Raw genomic sequence first — 14,867 nt, forward strand, 5'->3', positions numbered from 1 at the left:
CCTTCTAAAAGCAACTGAACCTGGCTGCAGGTCGCCTGACGGCACCACATTACCCCGGCTATGGATGTTAGTCTGGGTCCTAGAGTTTTTCTCTTGGCCTCCAAGTTAGCCACGGATGGGATCTTGACACACTTTAGACCCTCAGATACTACACTGACCTCAGTTCAAGGACGGGAGTCTTCGACTGCCATCTCATTTCCTTCAATGCAGAGTTTTTTGCCAGCATCAGGTCCTTATTTGCCTTCTTCTTTTAAAATGGAAATTCTTTTTGAGAATGCTTTACATTAAAGGAATGAAAAATCAAAGGACACATTTTTGGCCAGAAGTTCTGAGACTCAGAGATGCAAATAAATTGTGGAGTTGTTGTTGTTGTTGTTGTTGTTTCCTGAATTGATTGGAGTCATGACACTGGATTTGGTGCTTAGCATCAGACTTTCTGGAACTGTTCGCCTGGCAAAAATGCTGTCACCCCTTACTGGTTAGGATTGCTGTGGTCTCCAATTAAAGCACTAAAGCGGGCAAAGCCATCTGTGCACCTGATCGGAGAGGCTTTCATGTGGATAGGGAGCCTGTGAGGCCTCACCCTTAGCTGAACCAAGAGACACCCCTGGCTTCAGGCTCATCAGGAGAGGGTTGTGTGTATGTGTGTTACCTGTGGATACGCATCTATTCAACTGCAAGATTCTATGGCTCCAGGTCAAGAAATAGCTAGCAGCTCCCTCAAGGCAGACAGTGCTGGGATGTTACTGCATTGTGCCAGCATGTAGGAATTTCCCATGGCAATCTTGCCTGCAGATGTGGGTCTGGCAGTTAGTCTGGGACCCTGGGCCCCGGGGCTCAGCCAGCTCCAGACACCCGCAACCTAGTGATGGCTCAATGCCCAAATGTCCCAGTGTCTACCCCACTCCTCATCCCCCACCTGGCTCCCATTCCTCTCTCTCCCCCTGTGGACTACGCTTAGGGTCATAGGTGATAGATACATCAAGAACTTGTTCTGAGCCCTCTCTAAGAGGCTTCCAAAGGCTAAAATAAAGTACATTTTCTTGCACTGACCCTGGACTCTTCTCAAGCTTTACTGAAGAGAGGGCAACCAAGCTTACCTAAAACCACAGACCCCAGGCCTGCCTTGGCATCCCCTATGAGAATCCTTATGAAAACTGGCCTGGGCTTTCCTGAGACCTCCCGAGCTCAGTCTGTCCTGGCTGCTACAACACAACACCATAGACTGGGTGACTTATAAACCAGGACAAGCAGAATGTTTGTCTCTCACTGGTCTAAAGGCTGTGAAATCCAACATGGAGATGTCAACTGATTTGGCTTCTGTGAGTCCCTGCCACCAAGATGGTCCATAGACAGCTGTCATCTTGATTTTTTAATTTTTTATTTTATGTGTGTGGTTGTATTAGTACTTTTCTATTGCCATGAGAAACTGAGTGCCAGGACCAAGGCAACCTACAGAGTGAAGAATTTATTCTGGCTTATGGCTCTAGAGGCATAAGGTCTGTCATGGGGGGAGGGGAGGTCAAGACACTAGGTGGCAGACAGGGCAGCAGGACACAGAGAGAGCAAACTGTGTCTTTTAATTCTCAAAGCCCTCCCCCTCACTCCCACCCCCACACTGTGAGGTCCTCCTATAGAGCCACATCTGTAAGCCTCATCAGACAGTGCTACCACCTGGTGACCAAGCATCCAAATGCGTGAGTCTACAGGGGACATTTGCCTGCATGTCTGTCTGTGTAGTATTTATGTGCCTTATGTTTGTGGAGGCAAAGAGGCAGCATTACATTCCCTGAGACTGCAGTCGCTGGTGGGGGTAAGCTCCCCAGTGGTGCTGGGAATGGAACCTGAGCCAGTTCCCTAGTCCAAGAGCGATCTTACTGTGTTCTCACATGTCCGAGATGTGGGAGATCACAGCAGTGTGCTGCATAAACCCTCATCACAAGGGCTCTGCTTTCATGATCCAGTCACCGCTCAGCATCCACACCTTCTAATGCTGTCACACTGGAGTTCAGCATATGGACCCAGGGGGAGTGGGGGGGCACAAGCCTTAGTACATAGCAAGCAGGGTGCTTACCGTTGTGCCCTCTCACCTTCCCCACACAGAAAACTGTGGCAGCAGAATATTCCATGACACACATGAATGGTCCAGGTCCGGGCCTGGCCCCACTGGCTCAACCTCCAAGGCTCCTGTCCTTAGCCTTGATCTGGGGAAGCAACTGTCTCACGATCAGTCACTCCTTACTGACATAGAGAATACAATGCCCTTCTGGTGAGGGCCTAAGACTGCTTCAGCTGTGGCCTTCAACTTTTGGAGAAGCCACCCAAGCCAGGTCAGGCCAGACAGGGTCAGCATGCCTTAGCTCTTGAACAGACAAGTCCCTGGGATCATTGGTCAGGTGGCCTGTGATAGGTTCCTGGGAGTGGCTGTGAAGCTGGTCTGGGGACTTAGGAAGCACCTGACTCAGGCACCCCAGTGCTGCTGCAGCTGAGGCTGCAAGGGGCTTTGGGTTGGATCAAAACCTGAGAATTTCAAGGAGATGCTTCCCTGCTGGTTCTGATGAGCCTGTCCTTCAGGAGAGTCCCAGAGGACCACAGACATAACGGCATGGGGACGGATGCTCAGGGAAAGCTCCTGACTTTATAGATGGGATGTCAAAAGTTACATTGGCAACCCTGATTGGCCTTCTTCTGTCCTCACCTCAACTCTTTTTGACATTATGTCACCAAAGTGAGCAGCATCCGGCATCCTACCGTGCAATGGCCATTCTTTAGACATACCACTCCCTTCTCAGGAGCTCTTTGGATAAATGTAGCTATGTCATATACCTTCCCTCATCCCCTCTAAGATCCTGACACATTTCTCAAGGTTGGGTTAAGAGGCCATTGGAGCCATCGTTAAGGGGTTTTCCCTGGGGAGCCAGGGGTTCTAGAGCCCACTTTTCTTTCTTAAAACCCAAACCTCTGTGCTAGTTTTATGTCCGCCTGCGTGACACAATGCAAGGGGAGGGAACTTCAATTGAGAAAACAACTCCATAAGATATGGCTGTAGCAAGCCCGTGGGCCAGTTTCTTAATTAGTGATTGATATGAGAACCCCCCCAAACCCCCATTGTGGATGGGGCCACCCTGGGCAGGCTGAGCAAGCCTTGCGGAACAAGCCAGTAAGCAGCGCTCTTCTGTGGCTTCTGCATCAGCTCCTGCCTCCAGATTCCTGCCCAGTTTGAGTTCCTGTCTTGGCTTTCCTCAAGGGATAAGTAAGCCAAATAACCCCTTTCCTCTCATGGTGTTTCATCACAGCAATGGTATCTCTGAGACAGGCCTAGAGATTCTCTGTCCCTGGTCGCAGGGGTAGGATCATGACGCCTTCTGCCCTGACATGCTCAGATTTATCACATTTGCCCTGGCTAGCTGCTCCCTTGGGAGCTGTCAATCAGGGCTGGCTTTAGTTAAATGTAGATTCATGAGTTCTTCTGATTTGAGGGGTAACCTTCCCCGGGGGTGGGTCGGGGACTACACTTTTAAATACCCAAAACGGAGACACCAGGCTGCGCAGGCTGCAGAAGCAACATAGCTTCTGGGACAGGGTCCCTTTTGGGCCTTCATTTTCAGCCAGGAGGCAGAGCTGAGTTCCAGACCTCTGTGCACTTTCCCCACCAGAGGAGAGTCAGCCTCCAGGGAGGGCTCTGACCCCGGGACCAGGTGAGAACCTGGGTCCCTCAGAGATCAGTCTGTGCAGGAGAGCGCGTGGGTTGCAGAAGCAACATAGCTTCTTGGACAAGGCTCCTTTCAGGCCTTTATCTTCAGCCAGGAGGCAGAGCTGAGCTCCAGACCTCTGTGCACCTTCCCTGCAAGAGGAAAGCTTGCCTGCAGAGAGTGCTCTGACCACTGGGACTCAGGAGAGAGTTGGACTCCCAGGAGTTCTGACAGAGGCTAACAGACTCACAGGAGGAACAAGCTCTAGCCAGAGACAACTATAACAACTGACTCCAGAGATTCCCAGATGGTGAAAGGCAAACGTAAGAATCTTACTAAAGCCGGGCGTGGTGGCGCACGCCTTTAATCCCAGCACTCGGGAGGCAGAGGCAGGCAGATTTCTGAGTTCGAGGCCAGCCTGGTCTACAGAGTGAGTTCCAGGACAACCAGGGCTATACAGAGAAACCCTGTCTCGAAAAACCAAAAAAAAAAAAAGAATCTTACTAACAGAAACCAAGATCACGCACCATCATCAGACCCCAGCACTCCCACCACAGCAAGTCCTGGATACCCCAACACACCCAAAAAGCAAGATTCAGATTTAAAATCATATCTCATGATGCTGGTAGAAGATTTTAAAAAGAAAATTAATAACTCACTTAAAGAAATACAGGAGAACACAGCTAAACAGGTAGAAGGCCTTAAAGAGGAAGCACAAAAATCCCTTAAAGAATTATAGGAAAATACAACCAAACAGCTGATGGAATTGAACAAAACCATCCAAGATCTAAAAATGGAAACCTTGTTACCAAAAAAAAAAAAAAAGAAAGGAAGAAAAAGAAAGAAAGAAAGAAAGAAAGAAAGAAAGAAAGAAAGAAAGAAAGAAAGAAAAAGAGAGAGGGGGGAGAGAAAGGGAGGGAGGGAGGGAGGGAGGGAGGGAGGGAGGGAGGAAGGAAGGAAGGAAGGAAGGAAGGAAGGAAGGAAGGAAGGAAGGAAGGAAGGAAGGAAGGAAAAACCAACAACAAATGCTATATTAAATAAACTTCCCTGAACCTCAACTCTCTTTGTAGAGCATACTGCTCTTGCGGGGTATTAATTTGACCATGAGGTAATGCCTACAAAAGTTGTATGTAACATTTCCTCCTCAATTTCCCATCTGGAAAATGGGATTGCAAGTGTCTCTTATCAGAAGGCACTTCTGAGCTGACTGAGCATAGAGCACGTGAGACATAGTAAACTGAGTGTCACATCTGTCAGTTTTACCAAAGCCAGGACCAGGAGGATTGGGTGTGACCTGTGTCTTTGCAACAAAGCTGAGGAGAGAGGCTGGGTCCCCTGACTCTCTACTTGTCCATCTTCCCACCACTCCACACTGCTCGGGTGATGGGACAGGATCCAGGTAAGAATTGTTCAGTGCCAGGCCCTCTGTGTCAGCCAGTAGATTCTGAATCCAGGGAACGACATGGGACAACAAAGGGATGTCCCACTAAGTCACCTTTTAACCCAGGTCTAATTCCAAACAGCGGCACACCGTAAGGCCTGTCACTCTGACATCACAGTAAGGCCTGTCAGTCACCCTGAATCATGGTAAAGCTTGTCACCTCATATCACAGCTTATAAAACTTGCTCAGGCTACACAGCTAAGAAACAGGGAGGCCAGAAGTCAAGCACAGACCAATGGTACGCTGCCACTGTCCTGTCCCCGAGGCTGGTTCCTCTCAAGAGGCTCAGCTTTTGTGCGAATCTTCCTGGGTCATTAGTACCTCTGGGATGCACTCTGCTGCCTCTGCTGCACTCCCCCTCCCCCATACAGGCCTGAGGAGCAGCAGCCCTGGGTTCCAGATGAGAGTTCCCTTTCTGTGTGCCTCACTGGGTCTCTCTTTCACTGGCTTTTAGCCTCCCCCAACTCCAGTGGGGGAGCACTGGGGTGTCTTCATCTAGCAAAGATGGACTACTTTACATCCCAACACCATGGCCTCACCTTCAAGTTCCCAAGTCCAGCGTCTCGTTTCCTGGAGAGGATGCTTCATAACGCTTTGGATGGGCTCACAGGTGCTACCAGGAAGCCTAGGGGTTCGGCCTTTATGAGAAGACCTGGGCCCTACAGACTCCATGACCCCTTGCATTCACAGATAGCACCATGGCAAAGCTGAAAATACAGATCACGAGACAACCCTTCAGGGACAGGGCTCTGTTACTGTCAGTATTTAAGGTCCCAAGGATGTCAGCTTTAGAGTGCACTCTTAGAAGTCCTTTGCTGGAGCAAAGTCCTCGGCCCCCAAACAAAATCATGAAGTAGAACTCGACAGAAGGTAAGAGAATAAAGTATTATTCTCTTCCTTTCTCCTCCTCCAACCCCTTCCCCTGGTTCACCATAACCTCTAGAAAGAAGATGTCTGCCTGGGTTTAGAGGGAGCTGAGCTGCCGCCAGCCAGTATATCAACTGAACTGCACAATACAAAAAGCAGTCTTGGATTTGGTTTCTGACCCCAGGTACCAGGTGCTGTCTCCCTCTGCAGACACTCATTTTATTCCCTATGATGGAAGCCTCTACCTGATACCATTTGCAGCCCCATAACCGGGGTGAGGGGCGTAAAAACATGCCAGCCTGGCTGCCTGTCACCACAGGAAATTCTGCTCTTTCCATTCCCAAATTTATGTGTATTCTCCATAAACTTTATGCTGCACCGTGCTGCTGTTAAACGTGATTTACTTGGAGGGTGTTGACTCATGGGATCCAGAGCTTAGGAGATCTCTGCCGACCCCACCGTATCACACAAGGCACCCCCTGAGAGACTGAGACCCTCTCACGAGGCTCACCTCACAAAGGTTGAGGGTCATAGGCTCCCAAGATGAGAGGTCTTGTTCAAAGGGTCCACTGGTCTGTTCAAAGCCTAACAGCTTTAAAAACAAACAAACAAACAAAACCCACAAGAAACAAAACCCACAAGAAACAAAACCCTTGAAATCCAAGGTTACTGTGGAGGAGCCCTTGCTTGTTTGTGCCGATTGGAAGGAAGCCCATGTGCCATGCGTTTCCACATCCAAAGAGAGTCCATAGTGGGAGGTTTGTATGAAGTAAAATGTGTATGTGTATTCAATACATATTTAATGTAGATGTACGTATTTTAAAATGGAGAAAATACTGAGTGCTTTCTAAACACTTGTAAAAGGAAACACTGAATAAGGAGATAGAGAGAAGGGTGCCTGCTGACCCTGAGGCTCCTCCCATGGGGCAGCTGAGTCTGATCTGGACTTCTCCAACCAATAGGGTTCGCTTGTGCCTGCTGTTGTGCCCTCCCACTTCCAGCCTTTCCTGGACAGTGACCACTCCCAAAGAGGAGGGGAAAGACAAGACGCCCTGAGGTTGCGCTTCACGGAAACGGTGTTCTATGGATGTATTAGTTAGGCTTTTGTACTGTATTAAAATTGCCTGATAGCACCATCGAGGTGGCTCAGTGGCTATACTGGTTTAGTTTTCTGTCAACTTCACACTAGCTAATGTCACCTAAGAGGAGGGCTCCTCAATTGAGAAAAGGCTTTCATCAGAACAGGCTGTAGGCAAGCTTGTAGGACATTTTCTTAATTAGTGATTGCGGTGGGAGGGCTCAGTAGACTGTGGGTATGGACACGTTGGGCTGTTGGTTTCTGGGTTCTATAAGACAGCAGACTGAGCAAACCATCCATGTAAGCAGCCCTCTTGCGTGGTCTGCGTCAGCTCCTGCCTTCAGGTTCCTGCCTAGATGGAGTTCCTGCCCTGAGTTCAGGATGTGTAAACTAAATAAGCCCTTTCCTCCCTGAGTTGCTTTTGGTCCCAATGTCTCATCGCAGCAGTAGTAATTGTAGCTAACCCAGAGAGTAGAGCTTGCTGCAGAAGCCTGGCTTTGATCCTGGGAAGCCATGTAAGGTGGAAGGAGAGAGGCAGTTCCACAAAGGAGTTCTCTGTCTGTCACGTGCCCACACACGCACACTAGCACCCAGGAGCTCCGCCCCTGCCCCCCAACAGACAATAATAACAAAGAAAATACAAAATGCCCAATAAAACAACTCCAAAGACTTGTGGTTTCAGGTTTAGTCTGTGATCAGCTGGCTCCATCGTTTCTGGCTGTGGTGAGACAGGAAACAGGGAAGACAAGAAGGGAAGGTCCAGGGCAAAATGCACACACTTCAAAGGTGCATGCCCCAGTGACCCACTTCCTCTGAGTAGGCTCTGCCTTCCAACAGCCCATTCAGCTACATAGACTCATAGTTCAGTAATCCACCCATGAGCTTAGCTACCACCCTTATGATTCTATCACCTCTCCATAGTGTCACCAACAGGGGAACACTTCATATCCACAATATAACAGTAAAGTGGACAAGGAGCCATGCTTTGTTTGTCCTCCCCACTGCGTCGCACTGCACTCTGTGAAATACCACTCCGAGACACACAACAACAGAGAATATATGACTTCACTTCTTCAAGCACCAGGAATTATGGGTCCTGTTTCTCGGGTAAGTCTGAACTGACATTATCCTCGAATTCTTCATTTTTCTAGTGCAGCACTAGCTTCAGTAACGAAACTCTTAGCTTTCTCAGGTTTTAGTGCAATTTCACCATGTGGCGTGTGGGATGAGCAGCCCTTCAGAGTGTCTCTACTGTGGGCTATGACTCAGGCTTCCAACATACAAAGCCACTGTCCCCTAACGCTCCTTGGATTTGGTTTCAGAATCCCTGCCTTCCTCTGCATGTCAGCAACTGTCTGGGAGAGATGCCTTGGGGGCTATGTTCCAGTGCCTGCAATTTGTTACATACTCCGGAGCAAAGCAGCTGGAGAGCGCTGTTTCTTCACATGTTTAAAAGCAGAAATAAAATTGGTGGGATCTAGTTGGCCCCAAAGGCATCTAGGCCTAGAGCTGAAATGGAGCTGAGACTTTAAGGCCTGTCCTGCCTCAAAGCACACTTAATAATCTGACCCGATCCTAATTTACCTTTCTGCTGCCTACTTCGCTGATGCGTCGGCCATGAGTAGTCCCTGCTAAGAAGGTTCCAGGCGGTTGTTAAAGTGCATGCTTTGTAAGCATGAAGACCTGTGGTCAATCTCCAGAAATCATGTAAAGACGCCAGTGCCAGTTTTCCTTTTAAATCCCTGAGCAGGAGGCAGAGACAGGAGGAGCCCTGGGGTGAGCTGGCCAGCCAGTCTAATGAGGGACCCTGTCTTGCTGAGGTGGGTGGTGTTTCTGAAGAGGATGACATCAGAGATGGTCTTTCGGCCTCCACAGGCAGGCATACACACACACACACACACAGAGAGAGAGAGAGAGAGAGAGAGAGAGAGAGAGAGAGAGAGAGAGAGATGCACACTTCTGGCTAAGCCTTCCTGTAGCCTATTGTGGAACTTTACTACAAGAAATTCATGTTGCTGAGCGCATTCATTTTTTTCTTTAGTACTTTGGGTGTGTAGTTTTGCATGTATGCCAAAGCCAGAGGAAGATGTCAGGCATCTTGCCACTGTCTCACTTATTTCCTTACTGAAACTGGAGCTTGCTGTTTTGGTTAGACTATCTATCCAGAGAGCTCCAGAGACCTGTCTGTCACTGCCCCATAATGCTAGGATTACGGGCACACTGATCATTGATGGTAGTTTTTTTTACATGGGTGATGGGATTCAAACTCGGTCCTCACACTTGCACAGCATTCTTACCCACCAAACCTGGCCCCTGTCTTTTAAAATGTGTGCTAATTGTCAATGCATTGCCTCTCAGCTCTATACACATCCTTCATTGAATACTCTGAAACTGGAGCTGTGTCCTTCTAACAGTTTTCCTTCGTGGTGAGTACAACGTTAAGCTTTTCAGTAGAAGGCACTGGAGAGACAGTGAGGAGGTGGTGTGTGCTGCCCTGGGGCCCTTATGCGTGCCATGCCCGCAGCTCTCCCATTCCCATAGCACCAGCTACTTCAAGCTCCAGGTCTAGGATGCACAGTGGCCAGCAATGCTTGAGACCAGCAGTTTTGTGGCATTTCCCTTACCTCAAGTTGTACAGTACAATAACCTATCCCACCAGCTTTTCAGAGTTCTGGTATGTGTCTCCACTGCAGCAGCCCAGAATTGTTTCTGCCATCTTGTGCCAAAGCTGCGCCCTTTTCAACAAAGCCTGAGGTTGGCCCTCACACATCCATTTCATCCTTCAGGGGTCGCTCCTTGCATCTCATCCTTCAGGGTCGCTCCTTCCATCTGCCATTCTTACATCTTTTAGACTTCTCTTTACTTCTTATTAGCCAGTTCTTTGTTGACTTAATCCCTTATTATGGTGAATAATTCTTTGTATTATATGTTGCCTGTTCAAATTACAGTGTAGTTTGTCCTTCTTGATTGAATCCAGACAGATGTAGCATTCAAATGTCCTTGGGGTAGAATTCACAGAGAATCAATGACACTCTAGTATAAAGTAGTTTATTTTGTTTTTCTGGCATTGGAGAACAGTAAATACCTTGGGGATGAGCCGGGAAACAGTAGAGAGGAAAAACCAAGCAAGGGGGTGGGGATTCTAATAATGAACTTTGCCTATTTCACATTTGGCCGTGGGCTGACTAGAACAGTTGTTTGTTACTCTTTATTTCACAGAGAATGTCTTTGGTTCCCCAGGGTCAGCATAACGGCACCAGCAAGACAAAGAAGTAAGAGCTGAGGGAACAGCAGCCGTTGCACTTTGATAGACTCAGCCCATTCACCTTCGTGGCTTCATTTCTTTTTTTTTTTTTTTTGGTTTTTCGAGACAGGGTTTCTCTGTATAGCCCTGGCTGTCCTGGAACTCACTTTGTAGACCAGGCTGGCCTCGAACTCAGAAATCCGCCTGCCTCTGCCTCCCGAGTGCTGGGACTAAAGGCGTGCGCCACCACGCCCGGCGTGGCTTCATTTCTTAATCATGAATCAAAGTATGCAGCCACACAAGACACAGAGTTCCACTGGGCAAGGCTGGCTCGGGTCCTCTGTTATGCATGAGGCCTTCCACACAAGGAAGGTACCATCTACTTCTGGATGCAAAGAAAGCTCAGGTCTGTGAACCTTCAGACAAGGAAGTGTCTCCATTCAGGCAAGACCAGTGCTCCCTTCCCCTGGGGCTTTCGAACACAGGAAAGCAGTTTTTCTCTTTGGAAGGCCTATGCGCTCCTGACACAGGGCTGGAGTAGGAACAGGATAACTGGTGTTCCTTCCAACTTAACATCGTTTTATCAATGCATCTGTGTGACTAAGAACAGTTGGTACAGAAAGACCCACATGGTGTGGTTTTTGAATGGGAATGGTCCCATACCCTCGTGTGTTTGAGTGCTTGGCCCATAGGGAGTGCCACTATTAGGAGGTGTGGACTAGTTAGAGTGGGTGTGGCCTGGTTGGAGGAAGTGTGTCACTGTGGGGGCTTTGAGGTCTCCTATGCTCAAGCTACACCCAGTGTGGCACAGTCTCCTGCTGCCTGTGGATCAAGATGTAGTTCTTTCTCCAGCACCAAGTCTGCCTGCATGCCGCCATATTTTCCACCATGATGATAATGGACTAAACTTCTTAAGTGTAAGCCAGCCCCAATTAAATGTTTTCTTTTATAAGAATTGTTGTGGTCATGGGGTCCCTCACAGCAATAGAAACCCTAAGTCACACAGCAAGCTGTAAGTCTCTCACACCACTAATTCCTGAACCCCAGTCCTCCTCACATGGGGTTACACAAAGAATGTCCTCACTGGATAGGTCCTTGGAAGCACAAGCCTGTCACAAGTTCGTTCACCCTCCTGAGCGGTGCTGTCCCCTCTCTGTGCTCTGCCTGACACTCCCCAGGGCCTCCTGTCTCATGTCCCCACCCCACACTTCCTCATACAAGATGGAGAGCCTGTGAGCACACACAAGAAAGAAATTGATCTCTATCTATTCCACTGGAGTTAATCTGCCTACACTTCTCTCCTTCCCAATTTCCCTTTCTCGCTGGTGCTGTGACACCACACAAGGCCTTGCCGGACAGGCCCAAGCAAGCTGAAGCTGTTTCCATGTCACCAGCTCTGCATCTGAGCTCTATCTCAGGAGTCATTTGTCCATCATCTTTGCTACTAAGAACTGTTTGAAAGAGAGCAGAGTTGAAAACACTCACAGAATCTATCATTATCTAGGCTGGTGCTCGTCATAGAGAGAGCTGGGATGTCTACGGTTGGAAGTGGTGGGGTGGGACTCAAAGCTCCTTAGTGCACAATGCATTTTAGCAATCAGAGCCAGGATCCAAATGTATAATAAGGAGAGGCGAGTGGAAAATGCTTACAATCGTCATATTTTAAATCCCTTCTTTCCTGCCAATCTTACATCCGTTCCCAGAGATGCAAAAGCTGCCCACTCTGCCAGCCCCCTTGCCAGCTGCCAGCTGTTACTTCCCTGGAAAAAGGGTCAGGAGGCTGCTGGGAGCTAATAGCCAGCCAGAAGCTGCGTGTGAGAAGTGTCCCTCGTGGTTTTGAGCTGTTGGCTGATTGTCAGCCAGGACCTACAAGTTCTGGTTTGATAAAAGCCAGCTATAGATTGCAAGCTCGTTTTCTCTCTCTCTCTCTCTCTCTCTCTCTCTCTCTCTCTCTCTCTCTCTCTCTCTCTCTTGTCATGCACTCCAAACAGCACTCAATGAGCACGCAGGCCTTTGTTCTGCCTTGTTAGGACCAGTACTCACAGTCCTCTCTAGACAGTCACTTGGTGGGGTGGGGAGTAGTGTTATGCCAAGTGCAGTGAGGGTAGGGGGGCAGGGGACCGGGATCTGGAGAAGCCACAAGATGTCCCTTAGTATCTGTACAGTACCCCTGAAGAGGATTCAGGCCACAGAATGTTTCCTGGTCATTCTGAGACATAGCCTCAGATTCTAGGGGGGTTTCTGTGGTAGCTGGAGTGTGAGAGTGGCCTGGGCTGGCAGGTTAGTTAGGATTTATTGCCTGGGCCCCCAGAAATGAATTGAGACACCAGCCACCTGAACCAGGCACAAAGCACAAACCTTCCCCTGCTCCCAACTGTTTCTATAGGCCAGCAAGTGAGAATTCCCTGCTCTGAGCTCTATGGATTTCAGGGGTTCAGGCTAGGGGAGGCGACATCAGGGATGCTACACAACGGTGCATGTGCTCTAAATTCAGATGCTTCGGGGCTGCTGTGTGCAATGCATCAACAGTGAAAAATAAACACCCAGCAGAGGCTGGCTTTGAGTCGAAGCAAGCACACAATAAATTTCAACTGCTGCAATTAATCGCTTGCTGGTTGTTGTGAATAATAATCCCAGGGAGAGCTCTGGCTCCCACTCCATCACAAGACAGGTGAGAGCAGAAAGCAGCAAAGCATTTGGGGTCTTTCAGGGGGAGCTTACCTGTGAGCAAGTGTTCATACTGCATCCCAAGGAGAGGCAGGCTGAAAAACAGCCCCTTCTGCTGCCCACCAGGCACAGCTGTGCCAAGCAGTGCCGTTGTGCTGGCCCTCCCCAGCCCTCTGCCTTCACCTGCCCCCATCTAGGGGTTCCCCGGGGATGGGTGTGGGGAGGTGCCTTGCCTGCAGGAGTAGAGGACAAAAGAACTCAAGCTCCTCAGAGAGGCAGAGGCATTGTTAGGCTGTGGTAAACACTATGAGTAACTCAATCCTTATGTGGTTCTCGTCCATCTCCAAGTGTATATAGTTCAGTGGCATAGCGTACATTTATACTGTGTGGTGCAGCCTTTGCTATTATCCATTACTAAAGTGCAAATGCTCTTTTAACAGTACGTGTATTTCCCTTTTCTCCTCAGCTCCTGTATCTGGGAAGCTGGTATTTACTATCATTATTCTGTGTGTATGCATGTGTGCGTGCGTGTGTGCGGGGCGGGGGTACACATATGCCACAGTGCGCATGTGTAGGGCAGGGGGAAACTTTCAGGAGTCTCTCCTTCTGTTCCAGGATCAGCTTATACAGTAAGTACCTTTACCCACTGAGACATCTCTTCCACTCAACATTTAAAGGCTCTTCCGTGTTGTCATAGGAGTCAGAATATAAACTCCCCGTAAAGGCCCAGCCCGTTGTATGCATGTGCCTTACTTTGTCCACCTGCTGGTAGACATTTCAGTGCTCTGTACTGTTGGGCTCCTGAGACTGACACTGCTTTGACTATGGGTGCACACACCAATAACCATTCGAGTTCTTGCTTTCCATCCTTTGGGCTGAACCCAGAAGTGGAGTTACCAAAGTGTTTCCTGATTTCTATTTATTGCCTTTGCTAGTTGCTACCAGTAAACAAAACACAGGGGTAGTATTGATCTCCGTGGTAGGTGGCTGAGTGCGGAACTGCTAAGTCTTTACAGGACTTGGCTGTGAAAGAGTGAAATGTCAGAAATGGTTGGGATAGCATTGCCATCAAGGGAAGGGATTAGATGACACTGGCTGATAAAGTGGCAAGATTCTTGTCTTTGTCTGGTGCTGAGATGTAGGCCTGAGACCCTGAAGGGAAGACAAGGGGGCTCTGGAGAGAGTGCAACCAGGGGAGAAAGCTGACCGGGGAGATACTTGCTTAGGCGGAGATGCCAGTCTGACTTCCTACAACCAGTCCATCTTAAACCATTTCCTGAAATCCCTCTGGCTAAAATCTGTTATGTAAGCACAATTGCGATGGTGACCTTTGGGCAAATAGGAAGAATGGCAGGAAGAGTGAGGTGGGGGGCCTGCTCTTGGGGTTCTCTTGTAGGGGGGTGAGCTGCATCCATATTTTGTAGGAGTAGTAATGGGATGTGGGAGGTAGCTGTGAGGCTCAAAGATTCTACAGAGAGTGAGGTGGGTCTGCAGCCTCTTAGGGTGACCCAGGAGAAGCAGAAGGATTAGAGCTTCTTAGGTGTCCTGAGAACATCAGGCCCTTTGCACAGTGAAGTGCGAGCCACTGGCTGCTGCACCTGACATGCAGTGAGGAAAATGTCAAGTCATGCATTAGGCAAAAATCCCTCAGCTTACTGAACGGCCAACGGGTCTCAGTCAGGACTTGCCCGTTGGGAGAAAAGTTTGCCAAACGTACAGCTGGCAGAGTTGTGTGGGTTTCAGGGCATTGGGGGGGGGGTGTCACCCGGGAGGCTGAGATTAGATCTCCCCTCCCCTCACTGAGTACTATACATGTCAAACAGGGCTCTCCTAGGGCAGGGCCATCTCTGATGCAGGGCAGGGACTTGGCGCTGGGA

General features: G+C 49.1%; 1 long non-coding RNA gene across 3 annotated transcripts in view; it reads right to left on the reverse strand.

Annotated features, from left to right (window-relative positions):
• Nucleotides 1–13,188, reverse strand: part of LOC147002622 (uncharacterized) — a 33,208-nt gene extending 20,020 nt beyond the window's left edge. The window contains exons 1-2 of one of the 3 annotated variants that reach the window (XR_015048399.1): nucleotides 13,045–13,184; nucleotides 9,704–10,078 (exon numbers count right to left, since the gene is read on the reverse strand). This is a non-coding gene — a long non-coding RNA (uncharacterized LOC147002622). Of the gene's footprint in view, nucleotides 1–9,703; nucleotides 10,079–13,044 lie in introns of all 3 variants that reach the window. The other 2 variants (XR_015048398.1, XR_015048400.1) reach the window with 2 other exon arrangements.
• Nucleotides 13,189–14,867: the final 1,679 nt, after the last annotated feature.

This window comes from Mus caroli, unplaced genomic scaffold, assembly GCF_978045245.1.
Source record: "Mus caroli unplaced genomic scaffold, Mus_caroli_1 scaffold_9, whole genome shotgun sequence".
NCBI lineage: Eukaryota > Metazoa > Chordata > Mammalia > Rodentia > Muridae > Mus > Mus caroli.